The 7899-nt window shown below is 54.5% G+C and overlaps 1 protein-coding gene across 2 annotated transcripts in view; it reads left to right on the top strand.

Annotated features, from left to right (window-relative positions):
- Positions 1–7158: 7158 nt before the first annotated feature.
- The window catches only part of EPB41 (erythrocyte membrane protein band 4.1), a 171506-nt gene continuing 170765 nt past the window's right edge, over positions 7159–7899 (top strand). The window contains exon 1 of one of the 2 annotated variants that reach the window (XM_037149213.2): positions 7159–7305. The gene's annotated coding sequence lies outside the window, so the exon portion shown is untranslated. The remainder of the gene's footprint in view (positions 7306–7899) is intronic. The other variant, XM_053660414.1, reaches the window with a different exon arrangement.

The raw sequence follows: 7899 nt of genomic DNA, 5'->3' as shown, positions 1-7899 counted from the left end.
AAGATAGAATCTGAGAAACCCAATAAACTTGAAAAGTAGGGGGAAAACATCACCAATAGTTCCCCATTCTGTTAACATTTGAGTGTCCTCCCTTACCTGGGGGCATCCCTAGGGGGTCCACGGGTGATTCCAGAGCCCTCTGAAATAGGATATGCACTGTGTGTCCGTGTGTGCCTTCGTGTGGGATGCACTGGAGGTGCCAGGGGCCTGGGTCCAGGACCCAAAAGCTTAGGAGGCTCTGGGAGAAATTTGGGAGACGCTGCCTGAGGACAGGCTCATTTCACGGACGCTTCTACCACCTACTGGCCATACCTGGCACCAGCACCCTTGTTTAGTTCCTACTCTTTACTCCCAGTCCGTTGTCCCTAGCTCCTCCCCCTGCCCCACCCTCCCCTCATCCTCGGAAGCTGTGGGCTGGAGCTGGTTCCTGAAGGAGGGTCTGGAATGAGGGAAGCATTGGTCTGGGAGACACTTGGTGAGTGTGGGCTGGAGGGGGTGGGCACCTGCCACTCACTGACCACCCTTGTGTGTCAGGCAGTGCTGTGCTTTACAGCTATTATCTCATTTAATTCCGTGTGCCTTACGCAGTGCCCAGCACATGACAGGTCCTAATAACTATCTCATTTGAATAATTAAAAACACCACAAAGAGAGTATTTTTAACAAACGAGGAAGTGGAGGCTCAGATAGGGGAAGCGACTTTCCCAGAGTCACCAAAAGGCCTCCTCCGATAGTCAGGACATTGTTCTGAGAGACCCAGAGGGAAGATGCAGCAGAACTGAGAATCCCTAATAGGACCCACAGGAAGCCCGGCCCCGGTCCCCGCCCCCAGGGGACCAGAAGCAGTACCCAGAGGCGGATGAGGTCAAACTGGAGGGATGATTTCCCCACCCAGGAGGGTTCCTTGCCCTCAGTTGCTACTTCGAAGTCACTCATTCCACTAACTGAACATTCTGAAAATAGTGCGGCAGGCTAGACACTCACGCTGAGGGCGGCAGTGGAGCGGCAGACGAAAGTCCATTCGCTGCCCTCATCTCAGTGGGGAGGGGGGTGCTCCAAAAGGGCCCCGTCCTTATTGTCCAACTCTCATGGTCCCCTGGGACCCCTTTGAACTTCTCTTTGCCATTCTGGCTGTGCTGAGTGGATGGAGGACCTGGAGTGAGAGCAGGGAGTTGGGAGTCAAGGGTGGGAAGGGGTGGTTCACCCCAGCTGTTCATACTTTAGGTCGAGCAGAGAGCCTCAGACCTGGAGTCAAGTAGACCCAGGTTTGACGCCACCCTCAGCCACTAATGTGTTTTGTGGCCTGGGTCACATCTCTTAGCCTTGCTGGCCTCTGTTAAAGCAAAAGGCTTGAACTTGAACAGTGATTCCAGCTCATAGTTCCTTAGAAAGGCTGGGAGGGGCCAAGCAGAGGGTCAGACCTGGGGAGGCAAAGCACAGGGACCTTCCCACACCCTGGCACACCCACTACTCTCGGTTTCCCACACCGGGCTTGTCAAAGAGTTTGCTCTCTAAGTTATTATTGGCCCTAGAGGTTTTAAGATCTGGTCCATGTCTTATCTGACCACCAGACTGTGAGCTAGAGGAGGGCTGGGAGGGACTAGGTCAGAGTCCTCTGTCCCACTGCCCAGTCCCCAGGCCTGGCTGCAAGAGGAGGGGCTCCGGATGTGTCCCTCTGGACTGACCACATGCAGGCAGTGCCAGAGAGATAGCGCTGCAGGGGGCTGCAGGCGCCCAGACAACAGCCTTTCTGACCAAAGGCCTCTGTGCCAAGCAGCATGCTGGCACCGCCCGGGGAGGCAAGGGCAGGCCCAGAGGGCTTCCTGGGGCTTATATGGGGTTGCACCCCCAGGCCTGGAAAGCAAAGGAGGGTTCGACTGGATGGAACAGAGGATCCCTGAGCGGCCTTGGCTGGAGCAACCCAGCTGTTAGGCGGTGGCCACACAGAAGGTGTGGTGAGTTGGTGAGTATGGACTCAGTTCTAGGTAGGAAACTCTGGGAGTTCTGAGTGAGAGACATGCCTAGCAGGGGGGTGGGAGGGTTTGGGGTGGTTGGGAGGCGGGAAGCCAGATCTGGTTCTGGCTTCAGAATCTCTAAATCTTCCATGGGGGACCTCACACTTGACTCTACCAAGCCTGTTGGTGAACTCAGGATGAGGGTTATGTGTCAACCAAAGCCTTGCACTTGCATAGGCCCTAGGAGGGACCCTGGCCTTGTGTTCACAAGGTCATGTATTTCTGTGAAATTTGCAAAAGTAAAATGCATTCACATCAGTTAGTTGGTTAAGACTACTGTCTCTTTCTACTCTGACTTCCACGCCTTCCAGCTTGCGTGGCTACAGGCATTTTATATTCTTAGCTTTCTTTTTCTTAGAGAGGCCCCCATATAAGCTTCCAGCCCCACGATCCTGGAACTTACCACGGGGTCCTTGGTTCTCCCAAATGAAAAGGTTGCAAGAGCATCATAGCTCTGGAGGGCCTTTGCAAGGAGTAAAGACTACCTCTTTCAGTCTTCTCAGAGGTCCTGAGGGAAGAGATGAGGAGCAAGGTTAGGAGGCTTGCCTGGGGTCTCATATATTGTGGTGAGTTGGAGCAACAATCCAGGGCAGTCCCACGGACAGCCCCTCTTTTCACCACAGCCCCCTGCCTCGGAGCCGGCACACAGGCCCTCAAGGCAGCGCCTCCATCCCGGGGTAGAACGTCTGGGCTCTGCGGCTCTTCCCAAGTGGCTCTATAACCACCAGGTGGCGGCAGACCCCTTCTTTCCTTCTCCCGGAGCTTGTTTCTCCCGGGTTTCCAAGCCACAGAGCCAGAATCTTAGCTTCCCCAACACCTCCTGCCCTCTCAGGAAACAGGGAGCGCAGCCTTTAGGCCTGGCCTTGTCATTTACTAGCTGTGTGATGGCCAGCAAATCACTTTGCCTCTCGCAGCCTCATTTTACTCACTCATAAGATAGGGATATTTGATGGGAGTGGTTAGTGGGACCGGCAGATACATAGTAAACCAGTCATCGACACCCGTTGCTGTTTCAACAGGGGCTTCCAGAAACGACCGGTTCCCTGGGAAGGGGATCTCCTGGTGGGAGTGGCCACCTTTCCACACTGTGGCAAACCCAGAGGAACTCCTGGATGGTGGGGTCTTTCTGAGCCTTTAGACGTTCATTGGTGGGCCCCCTCTGTGCCCATGCATGCCTCCTTGGAATGGGACATCTGGCTCAGCTTTTTCTCCGTCCCTGCCAACACCCATCTCTCCCTGGAAGGGGGCTCTGCAGCCTCTTGCTCACCTGAATGTTATCCCGCGGGTCTGCCCCAGGCTTGAAATAGATCCTTCAGAGGAGAGGCCTCTTGGAACTGCCCACCAATTCTCCCTCTCCTCCTCTTTACCCCCCACCCCCACCCTGTGCCTGCCACACCCCAGCCTGAACATGGCTGTCTCTGCCTCAAAGATGCCCTGGTTACCCCCATATGTCAGTAGCTCTCCCCGCCCCACCTGCCCTGGTCTTAACCTGACATGGAAGCTCTTCCGCAGTTTGGTCTCATGATGTTCTAGACCATTTTCTGCTGCCGGACCCCATCCTCACTATTCCCCTTCCAGGCCTTTGTGCAGGCTGTTCCTCTACCTGGAACGCCCTCTTCCTTTTTCATATAGTGAAAATCCATCCTTGAAGGTCTAGCTGGGGTAAACAGAAGAATTGGGAATAAACATTACATTTTTATATTTAAAAAGAAGTCTAGCTGAAGGTCACCTTCTCTAGGTACTCACTGTTCCTGGATCCCTCACAGGGGATCGTGTCCTCCCTCTGGGCTCTGGGTAGACAGTTGCTTTAGGGCCTTCTCACAACAGAAATGTCCATTAAGCATGGAGAGCAGCTCTCAGTTTACAAATGGCTTTCCCTTCTAGTGTCAGGAAAGGCAGGCAGGACGAGCACCATTACCTCATTTGACTGATGAGGAGACAAACTGGGAGAGAATTATGTGACTGGCCAGGTCACATGCCCAGTAAATGGTGAAATCAGGATTCAAACCAGTAACAGATTCCAGCCACACCCCCGGCCTCCGGCCTGAGCTTCTCCTCAGTCTCCACCATTCCCTGCGGCCTGGTCGCGTGACTCCTCTCCTCTCAGACTGAGCAGGGTAGTGGTCAGTTTTTAATCATGTGTTAAAAGAAGATTTGTTGAAGGAACAGATGGTCCCATTTTGGTCCTTTCCTCCAGCCACCCCAGCCACTCACTCTCCTGGCCTCTTTATCACCCAACTCAAGACTCAGTCACCCAGTTGAAGCCGGTGGCAGTGTCCAGGCTCTGGAAGGATAAGGATTTGGCTGAAGGCCCAGGCAACTCAGAGGAGAAGGCGGGGAAGACACAAACAGGTACCTTTTCCTGCCCCCAAGCTTATCAGGCCCCCCACAGGCCTCAGGCGAACTGGGTGCTCCACTCAAGGGGAAGATCTGCCTGTCAGTCTTCACACCCTCCATTACTTGAGAGCTCTGTGACCTTGGCCTGCTGTCACTTGTGCTCTGAGTCTCACTCTCTTCAGAATTTTTTTTTGGCTGTAAGGATTCAATGGGATCGAATGAGAGAATGCATGTACAATAGTGATCACTAACTGTCAGTTGCCTCCTCCGGAGGTCTCCTTTCACCAGGAGCATCTCAGGTAGCAAATTGCCTCCAATATTCAGGGGAGGGAGGTGGAGATTTCACAGGCAGAGGCAGTGGGGCAGGGGTGAAAGCACCCCCAGCCTCACCTCTGCAGTGGCCAACAAGACCACGTTCACCCTTACAAGTACACAAGGCACCTCAATAAGAAACGCAGGCTGTGTGGACATAGAGGCCCCTGGGGCAGGGCAGAGCTCTCTTGGTCCTCAGGCCCTGGAACAGGGTTGGGGGAAACCTTTTTATATGACACATGGAGACAGACACACACAGAATCACACCTTCTATGCAAACTCACCAACACATGAGCACACCTTCACACACACACAGATGCACTCCCATACACACAAATACACAAAGATGAGAGACACATCAAGATCACAAACACACTCCTACATGTGCTTCTCACTCACAAACTCAGAGACAGAGCCCTTCCTGGCCATCCCCAACACGCACACATGTTCACAAGCACACATCCTTATCAGGCAGAGCAGGCGCTGGCCCTGCTGAGTCACGCACAGGCAGCTCGGCCCAAGGCGCAGCCGGAGCCACTTGCCCACCCCAATCAGGGAGGGGGCGTGGCCTGTGGCGCTCCTAAGTGTACTCCCGGCTGCTGCGGGGATTCCCTGCGCCTGCCTCGCCCCTTCGGTTGAAGACCTGAGTCAGAATGGGGGGAGCTGGAGAGGAACCCCCTGTTTACTGAGGCTAAATCAAGGCATTCTCTCCTGGGTGCGAGAATACTTGTGGGAGCAATTAAAAATAGTAATAGATCCACTACTGGGTATTTGCACATGTATTTTCACATAACTCTCATTTAATTTTCGCAACAGCTCTATGTAGAGTTGGGGCTATTATTAGTCCTTTTACCCCAGAGAGAAAGTGACTTGCCCCAAGGTACAAAGCTGGTAAAACACAGAGCCAAAACACAACGGCCACCAAATCCCAAGCCCTTAATTCACCACAAGGCCGTGTCACCTGGTGGGCAAGTGAAAATGTGGACAGGTGGAAGGTGTGTCACTATGCTCGGGAGCCTGGGCGTGTAGGTCAGCCTTCCCCAGGGTCCACAGGGCTAGGGACTGACAGGGTCCCGACTGTCCATATTTCTGGTTAAGGGAACTAAGTCTTTTCTGATGTGTTGGAGCCCACCCGCTTGTATCAGAAAGCATCCCTTAGATCTGGCGCCTCAGTCAGACCCTCCTCTGTGACCCTTCATGAAGGCAGGGACCAGGGTCTTGGGGCCTCGAAGAAGACCTGACTCAGAGGAGGCTTCAGCAAATTTGAGGGTGGGAATGGGACAACACATGAACTTATTATCCTGATATAACCTTAACATCAGTCACTATAACAAATGTTAACCATTTTTCGGATGCTTACCCTGAGATTGGCACTGTTCCCAGTACTTTACATGGATTATTTCATTTAATTCTCACAACAACCTTTTGATGAATGGGGTTTTATTAACCCCATTTTACAGAGGAGGAAACTGGCTTGCAGAGGGTTAGTAGCTTGCCCAAAATAATGCACAGTTAGTGAGTGGCGCCATTGAAGACTGAGACCCAGGCAGCCTGATTCCAGAGCCCATCTAACAGAAAGACCACTGAACCATAGGATGTTACTTGCCCACAGTGGGCCTCAGTTTTTCCCATTTGTGCAAAAGAGTGGTAAGCTCTCCATAGCTCTCTGACTTGAAATATCCTATGATTCTGTGATACCTCTACATAGAAGAGGGATTAGGTTTGTTCTCTGTGGGCAGAAATCATAGAGGGCAGATTTGGCCTTAATTTTAGGGAGAGCTTTTGAAGTCTCAGGACGGTTTTGAAATGAATGAGGCCAGCCTGGAAGGTGGTGAGTTTCCTGCCATTCAGCTTATTTGAGCACAGGTCTGAAATGAGGTAGAGGCGAGGAGACTTGGGTCCCTGACTATATAAGCCACTTCTAGCACCAAGATGGACCAGCAGGAGGGGAAAGTCTCTGAGAAGAGTGCAAGATGGGAATGAGAGGGACCAGAACCTGCATTCACGGAGTCTCCTACTGTGTGCCAGAGCTATGCTTGCTATATTGCTAATCTCAGGAAGTCATAGTAAGGTTTATCGTTGAGGAAACTCAGATTCAGAGAAGTGACTTGCTCAAGGTCATACAGGATGAAATGGTGAGCAGGTGATCCAGGTGTCTCGCCAAGGTCACACTTCCTTAGGTTCCCTGTGACAACTACCCTCCTACCTCCCTTTTTGCCCTTAGGGGCAGCACCACATGGCAAATTGCATCATACTTTTGCACATGACGTCAGAGACCATACTAGCCAATCCAGTAGCTTCCTGCTCAACCCTCCCCTGAACCTCTGAGGTTAACACGCGGCTGTCCCGGGCTAGGCGTCCGGGTTCTGCCGCACCTGCAGCCCCCGCCCCTTCCCGGTTTCTACGCTCGCGCTCCTCCGCCCAGTCCTCTCCACCGCCCCGCCGATTGACAGTTGCTCATGCCAATCGGGAGGCCTCCCGGGTTGGGGGCGGGGCCTCAGCCAGAGTTGCCCTGTCAGTGCAGGTGGAGGCCCCCAGCCGGGCAAAGTGGCAGGAACCTCTTAAAGGGAGAGAACGGAGGACAGCGAGAACGCGGCCCGGCTCGGCCTGGCCCGGCCAGTTCCCCGCCCCGTCCGGCACAGGTGAGCCTGGACCACTCACGGAGCTTCCCCGGGTCTCCGGGAGGGACGGGAGGAGACCAGATGGACCCACTCCCAAGGGCCCAGGCCGTCCCGGTACCAGAGAGAACTGAGTGTAAGGGTCAGGAGCGTGTGTGTGTGTGTGTGTGTGTGTGTGTGTGTGTAGGGGTGTCTAGGGGCCTCGGGTTCCAAGGTCCGAAGTAGGGGTCCAGAGGGTCTTCGGCATTTCCAAGTTCAGGGTGCGGGGAGGGGCACTGGCGACAGAAGAGGAGGACCGGGAGCTCGGGTCCGGAGCTGGACTCCTGCCGCTGACGGTCGCAGCGAGTCTCGGGCCTGTCTGGGGCGGGGGTCCTGGGTTTGGTTCCCGCCGGCCGGCCTCTGCGGAGTGGTGCAACCGAAGGTCCCCTCCTCCCAACCCCGCCCTGACCGCCCCGCAGGCTCTTGCTGGATCTTCCGTGGCGCGGGCAGGAGCCCATGGGAGTGCGGGAGGCGCCCCCCGGGACGGGGCACCCGGAGCCCCGGGTCCCGCGCCCCACTCCGGTCCTTACGTAACTGACTTTGAGTTTCCGGACTGCGGGACCCGCGAGCTGGGGCTCC

Source organism: Artibeus jamaicensis, unplaced genomic scaffold, assembly GCF_021234435.1.
Source record: "Artibeus jamaicensis isolate MK-2021 breed Jamaican fruit bat unplaced genomic scaffold, CSHL_Jam_final scaffold_847, whole genome shotgun sequence".
NCBI lineage: Eukaryota > Metazoa > Chordata > Mammalia > Chiroptera > Phyllostomidae > Artibeus > Artibeus jamaicensis.
Note: the sequence above shows the minus strand (reverse complement) of the source record. Positions and strands in the feature narration are given on the sequence as shown.